Genomic DNA, 21,375 nt, shown 5'->3' with positions numbered 1-21,375 from the left:
ATATAGAATATGCAGGCTATAAGCTCCCCACAAACTCTATCAGAGCTAAACAAGTGACTACTTGTCAGTGGAGAACTCCACTTAAACCTTGTGAGACTTGAACCTGGGGCCTGGGGCTCTATGGGAGAATCAGTGCTCTAACCACTAGACTACAGAGGATGAGTTGAAGCTGGGCTGACAACATCTGTATTGCTGCCTATGCTCAGACAGTTGGCTGGCTGGTCGAGTCAGAGTCAAAACCAAAAATACATGAAAACTATCAGATCTAAAGAAGATTTGTTTGCTTCTTTCAAAACCCAAAGACACTGTTGGCATCTGCTGTATTATTTGCTAATTTTATGTCCAGGAATCTTTCTTAAATTGAAACTTACAGGAATACATTTTGCTTGGAGGCACTGAATGTTAGGTCCAGAACTCTATCTTAAGTTTGATCTTAAATGTCCAGCAGAAATCTTAAGGCCACATCAGCTATGAAGACTGCTTCATGAGACAGAGGGACAGTAATAAAATGAACAACCTACTGGATTTGGGAAGGCAATATAGAATATGCAGGCTATAAGCTGCCCACAAACTCTATCAGAGCTAAACAAGTGACTACTTGTTAGTGGAGAACTCCACTTAAACCTTGTGAGACTTGAACCTGGGGCCTGGGGCTCTATGGGAGAATCAGTGCTCTAACCACTAGACTACAGAGGATGAGGTGGAGCAGGGCTGACAGAACCTGGTCCTGTGTATTGCTGCCTATGCTCAGACAGTTGGCTGGCTGGTACAGTCAGATTCAAAACCAAAAATACATGAAACTATCAGATCTAAAGAAGATTTGTTTGCTTCTTTCAAACCCCAAAGATACTGTTGGCATCTGCTGTATTATTTGCTAATTTTATTTCCAGGACTCTTTCTTAAATTGAAACTTACAGGAATACATTTTGCTTGAAAGCCCTGAATTTTAGGTCCAGAAATCTATCTTAAATTTTATCTCAAATGTCCAGCAAAAATCTTAAGCCCACATCAGCTATGAAGACTGCTTCATGAGACAGAGGGACAGTAATAAAATGAACAACCTACTGGATTTGGGAAGGCAATATAGAATATGCAGGCTATAAGCTCCCCACAAACTCTATCAGAGCTAAACAAGTGACTACTTGTCAGTGGAGAACTCCACTTAAACCTTGTGAGACTTGAACCTGGGGCCTGGGGCTCTATGGGAGAATCAGTGCTCTAACCACTAGACTACAGAGGATGAGTTGAAGCTGGGCTGACAACATCTGTATTGCTGCCTATGCTCAGACAGTTGGCTGGCTGGTCGAGTCAGAGTCAAAACCAAAAATACATGAAAACTATCAGATCTAAAGAAGATTTGTTTGCTTCTTTCAAAACCCAAAGACACTGTTGGCATCTGCTGTATTATTTGCTAATTTTATGTCCAGGAATCTTTCTTAAATTGAAACTTACAGGAATACATTTTGCTTGGAGGCACTGAATGTTAGGTCCAGAACTCTATCTTAAGTTTGATCTTAAATGTCCAGCAGAAATCTTAAGCCCACATCAGCTATGAAGACTGCTTCAGGAGACATAGGAGCAGTAATAAAATGAACAAACTACTGGATTTGGGAAGGCAAAAAGATTATGCAGGCTATAAGCTGCCCACAAACTCTATCAGAGTTAAAGAAGTGACTACTTGTCAGTAGAGAGCTCCACTTAAACATTGGGGGACTTGAACCTGGGTCTCCCACATGTGAGAATCAGTGCTCTAACCACTAGACTACAGAGAATGAGTTGGAGCAGGGCTGACAGAACCTGGTCTTGTGTATTGCTGTCTTTGCTCAGACAGTTGGCTGGCTGGTACAGTCAGATTCAAAACCAAAAATTCATGAAACTATCAGATCTAAAAAAGATTTGTTTGCTTCTTTCAAAACCCAAAGATACTGTTGGCATCTGCTGTATTATTTGCTAATTTTATGTCCAGGACTCTTTCTTAAATTGAAACTTACAGGAATACATTTTGCTTGAAAGCCCTGAATTTTATGTCCAGAACTCTATCTTAAATTTTATCTCAAATGTCCAGCAAAAATGTTAAGCCCACATCAGCTATGAAGACTGCTTCATGAGACATAGGAACAGTAATAAAATGAACAACCTACTGCATTTGGGAAGGCAAAATAGAACATGCAGGCTATAAGCTGCCCACAAACTCTATCAGAGCTAAACAAGTGACTACTTGTCAGTGGAGAACTCCACTTAAACCTTGTGAGACTTGAACCTGGGGCCTGGGGCTCTATGGGAGAATCAGTGCTCTAACCACTAGACTACAGAGGATGAGTTGAAGCTGGGCTGACAAAATCTGTATTGCTGCCTATGCTCAGACAGTTGGCTGGCTGGTAGAGTCAGAGTCAAAACCAAAAATACATGAACACTATCAGATCTAAAGAAGATTTGTTTGCTTCTTTCAAAACCCAAAGACACTGTTGGCATCTGCTGTATTATTTGCTAATTTTATGTCCAGGAATCTTTCTTAACCCTCTATGGCATGACTTTTTATTTTTTGGGGAAAAAAATATTTCACCTCACTTTTTGGGAGTTTGGGGGTCACTGATAAAATATCCATCATACAATTTATCCCGCCACCACCCCTGACTCAGAATTTACTTTGTTGCCTCAGGGCAACATTGTGCTACAATGGTATAAAAACACCAAGGTTTTTTATATGCAGGTTTTCCATCCATGAAAGTTTGTGAATCTGGGAGGAAAAATTCAAGGCCCTGGGAAGTTTTTGAAAATATACATACATAATTACAGGTCATTGAATGTATTTTATGCAAGAAGATTTCTGGTAAAAAAATCCATATTATTCCCTGTGTAGTGTAGGATAATATCATACATTTCTAGCCTTTTAAGCACACGTGCTAAACTGTTAAGTTTAAATGCTTATATCTTCTGTATGCGAATGTTGATTCATACCAAAATGCTTTTTTGCATAGTTGTGTTTGACACTTGAAAACGTCTCGGGTTACGTATGTTACTGTTGTTCCCTGAGAAGGGAACGAGACGCTGCGTCTCCCTTGCCATACTTCCTGCGTCCCTGTAACGTCGTCTTTGGCAATATTTCAGATAGCGATATACTTCCTGGCACCTGCGTCACCCTGTCTTTGTTGTTTAGCCTCACCATTGGTTGAATTTGATATACACATTCAGACGCACTTACCTCTAGAGGCGTCCCCAAAGTGTCACCGCAGTGACGCAGCGCGAGTTCCCTTGAAAGGGAACTGTAACAATGTATCTGTAACCTTGTTCTCCTTTGAAATATGTCCCCACATTTAGACTCTGAATTTGAGGGTATTGGACCTGGAAAGTCCTTGAAAGGTCCTTGAATTTGACGTTAACTAAGGTGTGGGAACCCTGTATATGATAAATATATGCATTAGAAAAAAAAACATCAATCACAAATGATTATAGCCAAACATGAACACTACTAATTGTAACTAACACTGCATGTGTTAATGTTTTCCAAATTTACATATAAACATATAAACCAACAAATGTGTGCATGTGTTTGTGTGTGTGTTTGTGTGTGCGTGCGTGCATGTGTGTGTGTGGGTGTGTGTGTGTGTGTGTGTGCGTGTTTTTATGTGTGTGTTATGCATCATTTTGGGATGATTTTGCCTGAATAAAAGTGGTCTAACTGCACAATGTTGCCCATAAAACTAATTAGTCATGTTTGTGATTAAGTGGAATCATTTGTGATTGATGTTTGTTAGAGTAAAACTTTCTAATGGATATCTTATCAGATAAAAAACCTTGGTGTTTTAGTACCCTTATAGCACAACGTTGCCCTGGGGCAACAAACAAAAAACACGGTCTTAGTATGAAAATAAAAACAAAGAAAGTCTTCAGACAATCAAACATACTTCTTTACATACTGATGCACATACACATATTTTTTTCTGTAAAATTATTTAAATTTAAAAATGTTAAAAAGTGATATTTATCCTGGCAATTGGTGGCACTGCATCCCATGTGGCTTTGCTTCCAAAAGCATGGCTCCACCCCCAAAACAAAAGGTCACAACCACTCCAGCCCCTCATTTCATTAGAGAGACATGTCAGGTGATATTATACATATATTTTTTTTTTATAAAAAAATTAAAGTGTCGGTGTGAGGCTCAAAAAGGTAGTATGTTGCCTGAGGGCAACACTGTGCTGTAGAGGGTTAAATTGAAACTTATAGGAATACATTTTGCTTGGAGGCACTGAATGTTAAGTCCAGAACTCTATCTTAAATTTGATCTTAAATGTCCAGCAGAAATCTTAAGCCCACATCAGCTATGAAGACTGCTTCAGGAGACATAGGAGCAGTAATAAAATGAACAAACTACTGGATTTGGGAAGGCAAAAAGATTATGCAGGTTATAAGCTGCCCACACACTCTATCAGAGTTAAACAAGTGACTACTTGTCAGTAGAGAGCTCCACTTAAACATTGGGGGACTTGAACCTGGGTCTCCCACATGTGAGAATCAGTGCTCTAACCACTAGACTACAGAGGATGAGTTGGAGCAGGGCTGACAGAACCTGGTCCTGTGTATTGCTGCCTATGCTCAGACAGTTGGCTGGCTGGTACAGTCAGATTCAAAACCAAAAATACATGAAACTATCAGATCTAAAGAAGATTTGTTTGCTTCTTTCAAAACCCAAAGATACTGTTGGCATCTGCTGTATTATTTGCTAATTTTATGTCCAGGACTCTTTCTTAAATTGAAACTTACAGGAATACATTTTGCTTGAAAGCCCTGAATTTTATGTCCAGAAGTCTATCTTAAATTTTATCTCAAATGTCCAGCAAAAATCTTAAGCCCACATCAGCTATGAAGACTGATTCATGAGACAGAGGGACAGTAATAAAATGAACAACCTACTGGATTTGGGAAGGCAATATAGAATATGCAGGCTATAAGCTGCCCACAAACTCTATCAGAGCTAAACAAGTGACTACTTGTCAGTGGAGAACTCCACTTAAACCTTGTGAGACTTGAACCTGGGGCCTGGGGCTCTATGGGAGAATCAGTGCTCTAACCACTAGACTACAGAGGATGAGTTGAAGCTGGGCTGACAACATCTGTATTGCTGCCTATGCTCAGACAGTTGGCTGGCTGGTCGAGTCAGAGTCAAAACCAAAAATACATGAAAACTATCAGATCTAAAGAAGATTTGTTTGCTTCTTTCAAAACCCAAAGACACTGTTGGCATCTGCTGTATTATTTGCTAATTTTATGTCCAGGAATCTTTCTTAAATTGAAACTTATAGGAATACATTTTGCTTGGAGGCACTGAATGTTAAGTCCAGAACTCTATCTTAAATTTGATCTTAAATGTCCAGCAGAAATCTTAAGCCCACATCAGCTATGAAGACTGCTTCAGGAGACATAGGAACAGTAATAAAATGAACAACCTACTGGATTTGGGAAGGCAAAATAGAATATGCAGGCTATAAGCTGCCCACAAACTCTATCAGAGTTAAAGAAGTGACTACTTGTCAGTAGAGAGCTCCACTTAAACATTGGGGGACTTGAACCTGGGTCTCCCACATGTGAGAATCAGTGCTCTAACCACTGGACTACAGAGGATGAGTTGGAGCAGGACTGACAGAACCTGGTCCTGTGTATTGCTGCCTATGCTCAGACAGTTGGCTGGCTGGTACAGTCAGATTCAAAACCAAAAATACATGAAACTATTAGATCTAAAGAAGATTTGTTTGCTTCTTTCAAAACCCAAAGACACTGTTGGCATCTGCTGTATTATTTGCTAATTTTATGTCCAGGAATCTTTCTTAAATTGAAACTTACAGGAATACATTTTGCTTGGAGGCACTGAATGTTAGGTCCAGAACTCTATCTTAAATTTGATCTTAAATGTCCAGCAGAAATCTTAAGCCCACATCAGCTATGAAGACTGCTTCAGGAGACATAGGAGCAGTAATAAAATGAACAAACTACTGGATTTGGGAAGGCAAAATAGAATATGCAGGCTATAAGCTGCCCACAAACTCTATCAGAGTTAAAGAAGTGACTACTTGTCAGTAGAGAGCTCCACTTAAACATTGGGGGACTTGAACCTGGGTCTCCCACATGTGAGAATCAGTGCTCTAACCACTAGACTACAGAGAATGAGTTGGAGCAGGGCTGACAGAACCTGGTCTTGTGTATTGCTGTCTATGCTCAGACAGTTGGCTGGCTGGTACAGTCAGATTCAAAACCAAAAATACATGAAACTATCAGATCTAAAAAAGATTTGTTTGCTTCTTTCAAAACCCAAAGATACTGTTGGCATCTGCTGTATTATTTGCTAATTTTATGTCCAGGACTCTTTCTTAAATTGAAACTTACAGGAATACATTTTGCTTGAAAGCCCTGAATTTTATGTCCAGAACTCTATCTTAAATTTTATCTCAAATGTCCAGCAAAAATGTTAAGCCCACATCAGCTATGAAGACTGCTTCATGAGACATAGGAACAGTAATAAAATGAACAACCTACTGGATTTGGGAAGGCAAAATAGAACATGCAGGCTATAAGCTGCCCACAAACTCTATCAGAGCTAAACAAGTGACTACTTGTCAGTGGAGAACTCCACTTAAACCTTGTGAGACTTGAACCTGGGGCCTGGGGCTCTATGGGAGAATCAGTGCTCTAACCACTAGACTACAGAGGATGAGTTGAAGCTGGGCTGACAAAATCTATATTGCTGCCTATGCTCAGACAGTTGGCTGGCTGGTAGAGTCAGAGTCAAAACCAAAAATACATGAACACTATCAGATCTAAAGAAGATTTGTTTGCTTCTTTCAAAACCCAAAGACACTGTTGGCATCTGCTGTATTATTTGCTAATTTTATGTCCAGGAATCTTTCTTAAATTGAAACTTATAGGAATACATTTTGCTTGGAGGCACTGAATGTTAAGTCCAGAACTCTATCTTAAATTTGATCTTAAATGTCCAGCAGAAATCTTAAGCCCACATCAGCTATGAAGACTGCTTCAGGAGACATAGGAGCAGTAATAAAATGAACAAACTACTGGATTTGGGAAGGCAAAAAGATTATGCAGGTTATAAGCTGCCCACACACTCTATCAGAGTTAAACAAGTGACTACTTGTCAGTAGAGAGCTCCACTTAAACATTGGGGGACTTGAACCTGGGTCTCCCACATGTGAGAATCAGTGCTCTAACCACTAGACTACAGAGGATGAGTTGGAGCAGGGCTGACAGAACCTGGTCCTGTGTATTGCTGCCTATGCTCAGACAGTTGGCTGGCTGGTACAGTCAGATTCAAAACCAAAAATACATGAAACTATCAGATCTAAAGAAGATTTGTTTGCTTCTTTCAAAACCCAAAGATACTGTTGGCATCTGCTGTATTATTTGCTAATTTTATGTCCAGGACTCTTTCTTAAATTGAAACTTACAGGAATACATTTTGCTTGAAAGCCCTGAATTTTATGTCCAGAAGTCTATCTTAAATTTTATCTCAAATGTCCAGCAAAAATCTTAAGCCCACATCAGCTATGAAGACTGATTCATGAGACAGAGGGACAGTAATAAAATGAACAACCTACTGGATTTGGGAAGGCAATATAGAATATGCAGGCTATAAGCTGTCCACAAACTCTATCAGAGCTAAACAAGTGACTACTTGTCAGTGGAGAACTCCACTTAAACCTTATGAGACTTGAACCTGGGGCCTGGGGCTCTATGGGAGAATCAGTGCTCTAACCACTAGACTACAGAGGATGAGTTGAAGCTGGGCTGACAAAATCTGTATTGCTGCCTATGCTCAGACAGTTGGCTGGCTGGTAGAGTCAGAGTCAAAACCAAAAATACATGAACACTATCAGATCTAAAGAAGATTTGTTTGCTTCTTTCAAAACCCAAAGACACTGTTGGCATCTGCTGTATTATTTGCTAATTTTATGTCCAGGAATCTTTCTTAAATTGAAACTTACAGGAATACATTTTGCTCGGAGGCACTGAATGTTAGGTCCAGAACTCTATCTTAAATTTGATCTTAAATGTCCAGCAGAAATCTTAAGCCCACATCAGCTATGAAGACTGCTTCAGGAGACATAGGAGCAGTAATAAAATGAACAAACTACTGGATTTGGGAAGGCAAAAAGATTATGCAGGCTATAAGCTGCCCACACACTCTATCAGAGTTAAAGAAGTGACTACTTGTCAGTAGAGAGCTCCACTTAAACATTGGGGGACTTGAACCTGGGTCTCCCACATGTGAGAATCAGTGCTCTAACCACTAGACTACAGAGGATGAGTCGGAGCAGGGCTGACAGAACCTGGTCCTGTGTATTGCTGCCTATGCTCAGACAGTTGGCTGGCTGGTACAGTCAGATTCAAAACCAAAAATACATGAAACTATCAGATCTAAAGAAGATTTGTTTGCTTCTTTCAAAACCCAAAGATACTGTTGGCATCTGCTGTATTATTTGCTAATTTTATGTCCAGGACTCTTTCTTAAATTGAAACTTACAGGAATACATTTTGCTTGAAAGCCCTGAATTTTATGTCCAGAAGTCTATCTTAAATCTTATCTCAAATGTCCAGCAAAAATCTTAAGCCCACATCAGCTATGAAGACTGATTCATGAGACAGAGGGACAGTAATAAAATGAACAACCTACTGGATTTGGGAAGGCAATATAGAATATGCAGGCTATAAGCTGCCCACAAACTCTATCAGAGCTAAACAAGTGACTACTTGTTAGTGGAGAACTCCACTTAAACCTTGTGAGACTTGAACCTGGGGCCTGGGGCTCTATGGGAGAATCAGTGCTCTAACCACTAGACTACAGAGGATGAGTTGAAGCTGGGCTGACAAAATCTGTATTGCTGCCTATGCTCAGACAGTTGGCTGGCTGGTCGAGTCAGAGTCAAAACCAAAAATACATGAACACTATCAGATCTAAAGAAGATTTGTTTGCTTCTTTCAAAACCCAAAGACACTGTTGGCATCTGCTGTATTATTTGCTAATTTTATGTCCAGGAATCTTTCTTAAATTGAAACTTACAGGAATACATTTTGCTTGGATGCACTGAATGTTAGGTCCAGAACTCTATCTTAAATTTGATCTTAAATGTCCAGCAGAAATCTTAAGCCCACATCAGCTATGAAGACTGCTTCAGGAGACATAGGAGCAGTAATAAAATGAACAAACTACTGGATTTGGGAAGGCAAAATAGAATATGCAGGCTATAAGCTGCCCACAAACTCTATCAGAGTTAAAGAAGTGACTACTTGTCAGTAGAGAGCTCCACTTAAACATTGGGGGACTTGAACCTGGGTCTCCCACATGTGAGAATCAGTGCTCTAACCACTAGACTACAGAGGATGAGTTGGAGCAGGGCTGACAGATCCTGGTCCTGTGTATTGCTCCCTATGCTCAGACAGTTGGCTGGCTGGTACAGTCAGATTCAAAACCAAAAATACATGAAACTATCAGATCTAAAGAAGATTTGTTTGCTTCTTTCAAACCCCAAAGATACTGTTGGCATCTGCTGTATTATTTGCTAATTTTATTTCCAGGACTCTTTCTTAAATTGAAACTTACAGGAATACATTTTGCTTGAAAGCCCTGAATTTTATGTCCAGAACTCTATCTTAAATTTTATCTCAAATGTCCAGCAAAAATCTTAAGCCCACATCAGCTATGAAGACTGCTTCATGAGACATAGGAACAGTAATAAAATGAACAACCTACTGGATTTGGGAAGGCAAAATAGAACATGCAGGCTATAAGCTGCCCACAAACTCTATCAGAGCTAAACAAGTGACTACTTGTCAGTGGAGAACTCCACTTAAACCTTGTGAGACTTGAACCTGGGGCCTGGGGCTCTATGGGAGAATCAGTGCTCTAACCACTAGACTACAGAGGATGAGTTGAAGCTGGGCTGACAAAATCTGTATTGCTGCCTATGCTCAGACAGTTGGCTGGCTGGTAGAGTCAGAGTCAAAACCAAAAATACATGAACACTATCAGATCTAAAGAAGATTTGTTTGCTTCTTTCAAAACCCAAAGACACTGTTGGCATCTGCTGTATTATTTGCTAATTTTATGTCCAGGAATCTTTCTTAAATTGAAACTTATAGGAATACATTTTGCTTGGAGGCACTGAATGTTAAGTCCAGAACTCTATCTTAAATTTGATCTTAAATGTCCAGCAGAAATCTTAAGCCCACATCAGCTATGAAGACTGCTTCAGGAGACATAGGAGCAGTAATAAAATGAACAAACTACTGGATTTGGGAAGGCAAAAAGGTTATGCAGGTTATAAGCTGCCCACACACTCTATCAGAGTTAAACAAGTGACTACTTGTCAGTAGAGAGCTCCACTTAAACATTGGGGGACTTGAACCTGGGTCTCCCACATGTGAGAATCAGTGCTCTAACCACTAGACTACAGAGGATGAGTTGGAGCAGGGCTGACAGAACCTGGTCCTGTGTATTGCTGCCTATGCTCAGACAGTTGGCTGGCTGGTACAGTCAGATTCAAAACCAAAAATACATGAAACTATCAGATCTAAAGAAGATTTGTTTGCTTCTTTCAAAACCCAAAGATACTGTTGGCATCTGCTGTATTATTTGCTAATTTTATGTCCAGGACTCTTTCTTAAATTGAAACTTACAGGAATACATTTTGCTTGAAAGCCCTGAATTTTATGTCCAGAAGTCTATCTTAAATTTTATCTCAAATGTCCAGCAAAAATCTTAAGCCCACATCAGCTATGAAGACTGATTCATGAGACAGAGGGACAGTAATAAAATGAACAACCTACTGGATTTGGGAAGGCAATATAGAATATGCAGGCTATATGCTGCCCACAAACTCTATCAGAGCTAAACAAGTGACTACTTGTCAGTGGAGAACTCCACTTAAACCTTGTGAGACTTGAACCTGGGGCCTGGGGCTCTATGGGAGAATCAGTGCTCTAACCACTAGACTACAGAGGATGAGTTGAAGCTGGGCTGACAAAATCTGTATTGCTGCCTATGCTCAGACAGTTGGCTGGCTGGTAGAGTCAGAGTCAAAACCAAAAATACATGAACACTATCAGATCTAAAGAAGATTTGTTTGCTTCTTTCAAAACCCAAAGACACTGTTGGCATCTGCTGTATTATTTGCTAATTTTATGTCCAGGAATCTTTCTTAAATTGAAACTTACAGGAATACATTTTGCTTGGAGGCACTGAATGTTAGGTCCAGAACTCTATCTTAAATTTGATCTTAAATGTCCAGCAGAAATCTTAAGCCCACATCAGCTATGAAGACTGCTTCAGGAGACATAGGAGCAGTAATAAAATGAACAAACTACTGGATTTGGGAAGGCAAAAAGATTATGCAGGCTATAAGCTGCCCACACACTCTATCAGAGTTAAAGAAGTGACTACTTGTCAGTAGAGAGCTTCACTTAAACATTGGGGGACTTGAACCTGGGTCTCCCACATGTGAGAATCAGTGCTCTAACCACTAGACTACAGAGGATGAGTTGGAGCAGGGCTGACAGAACCTGGTCCTGTGTATTGCTGCCTATGCTCAGACAGTTGGCTGGCTGGTACAGTCAGATTCAAAACCAAAAATACATGAAACTATCAGATCTAAAGAAGATTTGTTTGCTTCTTTCAAAACCCAAAGATACTGTTGGCATCTGCTGTATTATTTGCTAATTTTATGTCCAGGACTCTTTCTTAAATTGAAATTTACAGGAATACATTTTGCTTGAAAGCCCTGAATTTTATGTCCAGAAGTCTATCTTAAATTTTTCTCAAATGTCCAGCAAAAATCTTAAGCCTACATCAGCTATGAAGACTGCTTCATGAGACAGAGGGACAGTAATAAAATGAACAACCTACTGGATTTGGGAAGGCAATATAGAATATGCAGGCTATAAGCTGCCCACAAACTCTATCAGAGCTAAACAAGTGACTACTTGTCAGTGGAGAACTCCACTTAAACCTTGTGAGACTTGAACCTGGGGCCTGGGGCTCTATGGGAGAATCAGTGCTCTAACCACTAGACTACAGAGGATGAGTTGAAGCTGGGCTGACAAAATCTGTATTGCTGCCTATGCTCAGACAGTTGGCTGGCTGGTAGAGTCATAGTCAAAACCAAAAATACATGAACACTATCAGATCTAAAGAAGATTTGTTTGCTTCTTTCAAAACCCAAAGACACTGTTGGCATCTGCTGTATTATTTGCTAATTTTATGTCCAGGAATCTTTCTTAAATTGCAACTTACAGGATTACATTTTGCTTGGAGGCACTGAATGTTAGGTCCAGAACTCTATCTTAAATTTGATCTTAAATGTCCAGCAGAAATCTTAAGCCCACATCAGCTATGAAGACTGCTTCATGAGACATAGGAACAGTAATAAAACGAACAACCTACTGGATTTGGGAAGGCAAAATAGAATATGCAGGCTATAAGCTGCCCACAAACTCTATCAGAGTTAAAGAAGTGACTACTTGTCAGTAGAGAGCTCCACTTAAACATTGGGGGACTTGAACCTGGGTCTCCCACATGTGAGAATCAGTGCTCTAACCACTAGACTACAGAGGATGAGTTGGAGCAGGGCTGACAGAACCTGGTCCTGTGTATTGCTGCCTATGCTCAGACAGTTGGCTGGCTGGTACAGTCAGATTCAAAACCAAAAATAAATGAAACTATCAGATCTAAAGAAGATTTGTTTGCTTCTTTCAAAACCCAAAGATACTGTTGGCATCTGCTGTATTATTTGTTAATTTTATGTCCAGGACTCTTTCTTAAATTGAAACTTACAGGAATACATTTTGCTTGAAAGCCCTGAATTTTATGTCCAGAAGTCTATCTTAAATTTTATCTCAAATGTCCAGCAAAAATCTTAAGCCCACATCAGCTATGAAGACTGATTCATGAGACAGAGGGACAGTAATAAAATGAACAACCTACTGGATTTGGGAAGGCAATATAGAATATCCAGGCTATAAGCTGCCCACAAACTCTATCAGAGCTAAACAAGTGACTACTTGTCAGTGGAGAACTCCACTTAAACCTTGTGAGACTTGAACCTGGGGCCTGGGGCTCTATGGGAGAATCAGTGCTCTAACCACTAGACTACAGAGGATGAGTTGAAGCTGGGCTGACAAAATCTGTATTGCTGCCTATGCTCAGACAGTTGGCTGGCTGGTAGAGTCAGAGTCAAAACCAAAAATACATGAACACTATCAGATCTAAAGAAGATTTGTTTGCTTCTTTCAAAACCCAAAGACACTGTTGGCATCTGCTGTATTATTTGCTAATTTTATGTCCAGGAATCTTTCTTAAATTGAAACTTACAGGAATACATTTTGCTTGGAGGCACTGAATGTTAGGTCCAGAACTCTATCTTAAATTTGATCTTAAATGTCCAGCAGAAATCTTAAGCCCACATCAGCTATGAAGACTGCTTCAGGAGACATAGGAGCAGTAATAAAATGAACAAACTACTGGATTTGGGAAGGCAAAAAGATTATGCAGGCTATAAGCTGCCCACACACTCTATCAGAGTTAAAGAAGTGACTACTTGTCAGTAGAGAGCTTCACTTAAACATTGGGGGACTTGAACCTGGGTCTCCCACATGTGAGAATCAGTGCTCTAACCACTAGACTACAGAGGATGAGTTGGAGCAGGGCTGACAGAACCTGGTCCTGTGTATTGCTGCCTATGCTCAGACAGTTGGCTGGCTGGTACAGTCAGATTCAAAACCAAAAATACATGAAACTATCAGATCTAAAGAAGATTTGTTTGCTTCTTTCAAAACCCAAAGATACTGTTGGCATCTGCTGTATTATTTGCTAATTTTATGTCCAGGACTCTTTCTTAAATTGAAACTTACAGGAATACATTTTGCTTGAAAGCCCTGAATTTTATGTCCAGAAGTCTATCTTAAATTTTATCTCAAATGTCCAGCAAAAATCTTAAGCCCACATCAGCTATGAAGACTGATTCATGAGACAGAGGGACAGTAATAAAATGAACAACCTACTGGATTTGGGAAGGCAATATAGAATATGCAGGCTATAAGCTGCCCACAAACTCTATCAGAGCTAAACAAGTGACTACTTGTCAGTGGAGAACTCCACTTAAACCTTGTGAGACTTGAACCTGGGGCCTGGGGCTCTATGGGAGAATCAGTGCTCTAACCACTAGACTACAGAGGATGAGTTGAAGCTGGGCTGACAAAATCTGTATTGCTGCCTATGCTCAGACAGTTGGCTGGCTGGTAGAGTCAGAGTCAAAACCAAAAATACATGAACACTATCAGATCTAAAGAAGATTTGTTTGCTTCTTTCAAAACCCAAAGACACTGTTGGCATCTGCTGTATTATTTGCTAATTTTATGTCCAGGAATCTTTCTTAAATTGAAACTTACAGGAATACATTTTGCTTGGAGGCACTGAATGTTAGGTCCAGAACTCTATCTTAAATTTTATCTCAAATGTCCAGCAAAAATCTTAAGCCCACATCAGCTATGAAGACTGCTTCATGAGACATAGGAACAGTAATAAAATGAACAACCTACTGGATTTGGGAAGGCAAAATAGAATATGCAGGCTATAAGCTGCCCACAAACTCTATCAGAGTTAAAGAAGTGACTACTTGTCAGTAGAGAGCTCCACTTAAACATTGGGGGACTTGAACCTGGGTCTCCCACATGTGAGAATCAGTGCTCTAACCACTAGACTACAGAGGATGAGTTGGAGCAGGGCTGACAGAACCTGGTCCTGTGTATTGCTGCCTATGCTCAGACAGTTGGCTGGCTGGTACAGTCAGATTCAAAACCAAAAATACATGAAACTATCAGATCTAAAGAAGATTTGTTTGCTTCTTTCAAAACCCAAAGATACTGTTGGCATCTGCTGTATTATTTGCTAATTTTATGTCCAGGACTCTTTCTTAAATTGAAACTTACAGGAATACATTTTGCTTGAAAGCCCTGAATTTTATGTCCAGAAGTCTATCTTAAATTTTATCTCAAATGTCCAGCAAAAATCTTAAGCCCACATCAGCTATGAAGACTGATTCATGAGACAGAGGGACAGTAATAAAATGAACAACCTACTGGATTTGGGAAGGCAATATAGAATATGCAGGCTATAAGCTGCCCACAAACTCTATCAGAGCTAAACAAGTGACTACTTGTCAGTGGAGAACTCCACTTAAACCTTGTGAGACTTGAACCTGGGGCCTGGGGCTCTATGGGGGAATCAGTGCCCTAACCACTAGACTACAGAGGATGAGTTGAAGCTGGGCTGACAAAATCTGTATTGCTGCCTATGCTCAGACAGTTGGCTGGCTGGTAGAGTCAGATTCAAAACCAAAAATACATGAAACTATCAGATCTAAAGAAGATTTGTTTGCTTCTTTCAAAACCCAAAGATACTGTTGGCATCTGCTGTATTATTTGCTAATTTTATGTCCAGGACTCTTTCTTAAATTGAAACTTACAGGAATAAATTTTGCTTGGAGGCACTGAATGTTAGGTCCAGAACTCTATCTTAAATTTTATCTCAAATGTCCAGCAGAAATCTTAAGCCCACATCAGCTATGAAGACTGCTTCAGGAGACATAGGAGCAGTAATAAAATGAACAAACTACTGGATTTGGGAAGGCAAAAAGATTATGCAGGCTATAAGCTGCCCACACACTCTATCAGAGTTAAAGAAGTGACTACTTGTCAGTAGAGAGCTTCACTTAAACATTGGGGGACTTGAACCTGGGTCTCCCACATGTGAGAATCAGTGCTCTAACCACTAGACTACAGAGGATGAGTTGGAGCAGGGCTGACAGAACCTGGTCCTGTGTATTGCTGCCTATGCTCAGACAGTTGGCTGGCTGGTACAGTCAGATTCAAAACCAAAAATACATGAAACTATCAGATCTAAAGAAGATTTGTTTGCTTCTTTCAAAACCCAAAGATACTGTTGGCATCTGCTGTATTATTTGCTAATTTTATGTCCAGGACTCTTTCTTAAATTGAAACTTACAGGAATACATTTTGCTTGAAAGCCCTGAATTTTATGTCCAGAAGTCTATCTTAAATTTTATCTCAAATGTCCAGCAAAAATCTTAAGCCCACATCAGCTATGAAGACTGATTCATGAGACAGAGGGACAGTAATAAAATGAACAACCTACTGGATTTGGGAAGGCAATATAGAATATGCAGGCTATAAGCTGCCCACAAACTCTATCAGAGCTAAACAAGTTACTACTTGTCAGTGGAGAACTCCACTTAAACCTTGTGAGACTTGAACCTGGGGCCTGGGGCTCTATGGGAGAATCAGTGCTCTAACCACTAGACTACAGAGGATGAGTTGAAGCTGGGCTGACAAAATCTGTATTGCTGCCTATGCTCAGACAGTTGGCTGGCTGGTAGAGTCAGAGTCAAAACCAAAAATACATGAACACTATCAGATCTAAAGAAGATTTGTTTGCTTCTTTCAAAACCCAAAGACACTGTTGGCATCTGCTGTATTATTTGCTAATTTTATGTCCAGGAATCTTTCTTAAATTGAAACTTACAGGAATACATTTTGCTTGGAGGCACTGAATGTTAGGTCCAGAACTCTATCTTAAATTTTATCTCAAATGTCCAGCAAAAATCTTAAGCCCACATCAGCTATGAAGACTGCTTCATGAGACATAGGAACAGTAATAAAATGAACAACCTACTGGATTTGGGAAGGCAAAATAGAATATGCAGGCTATAAGCTGCCCACAAACTCTATCAGAGTTAAAGAAGTGACTACTTGTCAGTAGAGAGCTCCACTTAAACATTGGGGGACTTGAACCTGGGTCTCCCACATGTGAGAATCAGTGCTCTAACCACTAGACTACAGAGGATGAGTTGGAGCAGGGCTGACAGAACCTGGTCCTGTGTATTGCTGCCTATGCTCAGACAGTTGGCTGGCTGGTACAGTCAGATTCAAAACCAAAAATACATGAAACTATCAGATCTAAAGAAGATTTGTTTGCTTCTTTCAAAACCCAAAGATACTGTTGGCATCTGCTGTATTATTTGCTAATTTTATGTCCAGGACTCTTTCTTAAATTGAAACTTACAGGAATACATTTTGCTTGAAAGCCCTGAATTTTATGTCCAGAAGTCTATCTTAAATTTTATCTCAAATGTCCAGCAAAAATCTTAAGCCCACATCAGCTATGAAGACTGATTCATGAGACAGAGGGACAGTAATAAAATGAACAACCTACTGGATTTGGGAAGGCAATATAGAATATGCAGGCTATAAGCTGCCCACAAACTCTATCAGAGCTAAACAAGTGACTACTTGTCAGTGGAGAACTCCACTTAAACCTTGTGAGACTTGAACCTGGGGCCTGGTGTTCTATGGGGGAATCAGTGCCCTAACCACTAGACTACAGAGGATGAGTTGAAGCTGGGCTGACAAAATCTGTATTGCTGCCTATGCTCAGACAGTTGGCTGGCTGGTAGAGTCAGATTCAAAACCAAAAATACATGAAACTATCAGATCTAAAGAAGATTTGTTTGCTTCTTTCAAAACCCAAAGATACTGTTGGCATCTGCTGTATTATTTGCTAATTTTATGTCCAGGAATCTTTCTTAAATTGAAACTTACAGGAATACATTTTGCTTGGAGGCACTGAATGTTAGGTCCAGAACTCTATCTTAAATTTGATCTTAAATGTCCAGCAGAAATCTTAAGCCCACATCAGCTATGAAGACTGCTTCAGGAGACATAGGAGCAGTAATAAAATGAACAAACTACTGGATTTGGGAAGGCAAAAAGATTATGCAGGCTATAAGCTGCCCACACACTCTATCAGAGTTAAAGAAGTGACTACTTGTCAGTAGAGAGCTTCACTTAAACATTGGGGGACTTGAACCTGGGTCTCCCACATGTGAGAATCAGTGCTCTAACCACTAGACTACAGAGGATGAGTTGGAGCAGGGCTGACAGAACCTGGTCCTGTGTATTGCTGCCTATGCTCAGACAGTTGGCTGGCTGGTACAGTCAGATTCAAAACCAAAAATACATGAAACTATCAGATCTAAAGAAGATTTGTTTGCTTCTTTCAAAACCCAAAGATACTGTTGGCATCTGCTGTATTATTTGCTAATTTTATGTCCAGGACTCTTTCTTAAATTGAAATTTACAGGAATACATTTTGCTTGAAAGCCCTGAATTTTATGTCCAGAAGTCTATCTTAAATTTTTCTCAAATGTCCAGCAAAAATCTTAAGCCTACATCAGCTATGAAGACTGCTTCATGAGACAGAGGGACAGTAATAAAATGAACAACCTACTGGATTTGGGAAGGCAATATAGAATATGCAGGCTATAAGCTGCCCACAAACTCTATCAGAGCTAAACAAGTGACTACTTGTCAGTGGAGAACTCCACTTAAACCTTGTGAGACTTGAACCTGGGGCCTGGGGCTCTATGGGAGAATCAGTGCTCTAACCACTAGACTACAGAGGATGAGTTGAAGCTGGGCTGACAAAATCTGTATTGCTGCCTATGCTCAGACAGTTGGCTGGCTGGTAGAGTCATAGTCAAAACCAAAAATACATGAACACTATCAGATCTAAAGAAGATTTGTTTGCTTCTTTCAAAACCCAAAGACACTGTTGGCATCTGCTGTATTATTTGCTAATTTTATGTCCAGGAATCTTTCTTAAATTGCAACTTACAGGATTACATTTTGCTTGGAGGCACTGAATGTTAGGTCCAGAACTCTATCTTAAATTTGATCTTAAATGTCCAGCAGAAATCTTAAGTCCACATCAGCTATGAAGACTGCTTCATGAGACATAGGAACAGTAATAAAACGAACAACCTACTGGATTTGGGAAGGCAAAATAGAATATGCAGGCTATAAGCTGCCCACAAACTCTATCAGAGTTAAAGAAGTGACTACTTGTCAGTAGAGAGCTCCACTTAAACATTGGGGGACTTGAACCTGGGTCTCCCACATGTGAGAATCAGTGCTCTAACCACTAGACTACAGAGGATGAGTTGGAGCAGGGCTGACAGAACCTGGTCCTGTGTATTGCTGCCTATGCTCAGACAGTTGGCTGGCTGGTACAGTCAGATTCAAAACCAAAAATAAATGAAACTATCAGATCTAAAGGAGATTTGTTTGCTTCTTTCAAAACCCAAAGATACTGTTGGCATCTGCTGTATTATTTGTTAATTTTATGTCCAGGACTCTTTCTTAAATTGAAACTTACAGGAATACATTTTGCTTGAAAGCCCTGAATTTTATGTCCAGAAGTCTATCTTAAATTTTATCTCAAATGTCCAGCAAAAATCTTAAGCCCACATCAGCTATGAAGACTGATTCATGAGACAGAGGGACAGTAATAAAATGAACAACCTACTGGATTTGGGAAGGCAATATAGAATATGCAGGCTATAAGCTGCCCACAAACTCTATCAGAGCTAAACAAGTGACTACTTGTCAGTGGAGAACTCCACTTAAACCTTGTGAGACTTGAACCTGGGGCCTGGGGCTCTATGGGAGAATCAGTGCTCTAACCACTAGACTACAGAGGATGAGTTGAAGCTGGGCTGACAAAATCTGTATTGCTGCCTATGCTCAGACAGTTGGCTGGCTGGTAGAGTCAGAGTCAAAACCAAAAATACATGAACACTATCAGATCTAAAGAAGATTTGTTTGCTTCTTTCAAAACCCAAAGACACTGTTGGCATCTGCTGTATTATTTGCTAATTTTATGTCCAGGAATCTTTCTTAAATTGAAACTTACAGGAATACATTTTGCTTGGAGGCACTGAATGTTAGGTCCAGAACTCTATCTTAAATTTTATCTCAAATGTCCAGCAAAAATCTTAAGCCCACATCAGCTATGAAGACTGCTTCATGAGACATAGGAACAGTAATAAAATGAACAACCTACTGGATTTGGGAAGGCAAAATAGAATATGCAGGCTATAAGCTGCCCACAAACTCTATCAGAGTTAAAGAAGTGACTACTTGTCAGTAGAGAGCTCCACTTAAACATTGGGGGACTTGAACCTGGGTCTCCCACATGTGAGAATCAGTGCTCTAACCACTAGACTACAGAGGATGAGTTGGAGCAGGGCTGACAGAACCTGGTCCTGTGTATTGCTGCCTATGCTCAGACAGTTGGCTGGCTGGTACAGTCAGATTCAAAACCAAAAATACATGAAACTATCAGATCTAAAGAAGATTTGTTTGCTTCTTTCAAAACCCAAAGATACTGTTGGCATCTGCTGTATTATTTGCTAATTTTATGTCCAGGACTCTTTCTTAAATTGAAACTTACAGGAATACATTTTGCTTGAAAGCCCTGAATTTTATGTCCAGAAGTCTATCTTAAATTTTATCTCAAATGTCCAGCAAAAATCTTAAGCCCACATCAGCTATGAAGACTGATTCATGAGACAGAGGGACAGTAATAAAATGAACAACCTACTGGATTTGGGAAGGCAATATAGAATATGCAGGCTATAAGCTGCCCACAAACTCTATCAGAGCTAAACAAGTGACTACTTGTCAGTGGAGAACTCCACTTAAACCTTGTGAGACTTGAACCTGGGGCCTGGGGCTCTATGGGAGAATCAGTGCTCTAACCACTAGACTACAGAGGATGAGTTGAAGCTGGGCTGACAAAATCTGTATTGCTGCCTATGCTCAGACAGTTGGCTGGCTGGTAGAGTCAGAGTCAAAACCAAAAATACATGAACACTATCAGATCTAAAGAAGATTTGTTTGCTTCTTTCAAAACCCAAAGACACTGTTGGCATCTGCTGTATTATTTGCTAATTTTATGTCCAGGAATCTTTCTTAAATTGAAACTTACAGGAATACATTTTGCTTGGAGGCACTGAATGTTAGGTCCAGAACTCTATCTTAAATTTGATCTTAAATGTCCAGCAGAAATCTTAAGCCCACATCAGCTATGAAGACTGCTTCAGGAGACATAGGAGCAGTAATAAAATGAACAAACTACTGGATTTGGGAAGGCAAAAAGATTATGCAGGCTATAAGCTGCCCACACAATCTATCAGAGTTAAAGAAGTGACTACTTGTCAGTAGAGAGCTTCACTTAAACATTGGGGGACTTGAACCTGGGTCTCCCACATGTGAGAATCAGTGCTCTAACCACTAGACTACAGAGGATGAGTTGGAGCAGGGCTGACAGAACCTGGTCCTGTGTATTGCTGCCTATGCTCAGACAGTTGGCTGGCTGGTACAGTCAGATTCAAAACCAAAAATACATGAAACTATCAGATCTAAAGAAGATTTGTTTGCTTCTTTCAAAACCCAAAG

The sequence above is a fragment of the Misgurnus anguillicaudatus genome, chromosome 15 (genome assembly GCF_027580225.2).
Source record: "Misgurnus anguillicaudatus chromosome 15, ASM2758022v2, whole genome shotgun sequence".
NCBI lineage: Eukaryota > Metazoa > Chordata > Actinopteri > Cypriniformes > Cobitidae > Misgurnus > Misgurnus anguillicaudatus.
The sequence above is the reverse complement of the archived record's forward strand: the minus strand, read 5'-3'. Positions refer to the sequence as shown.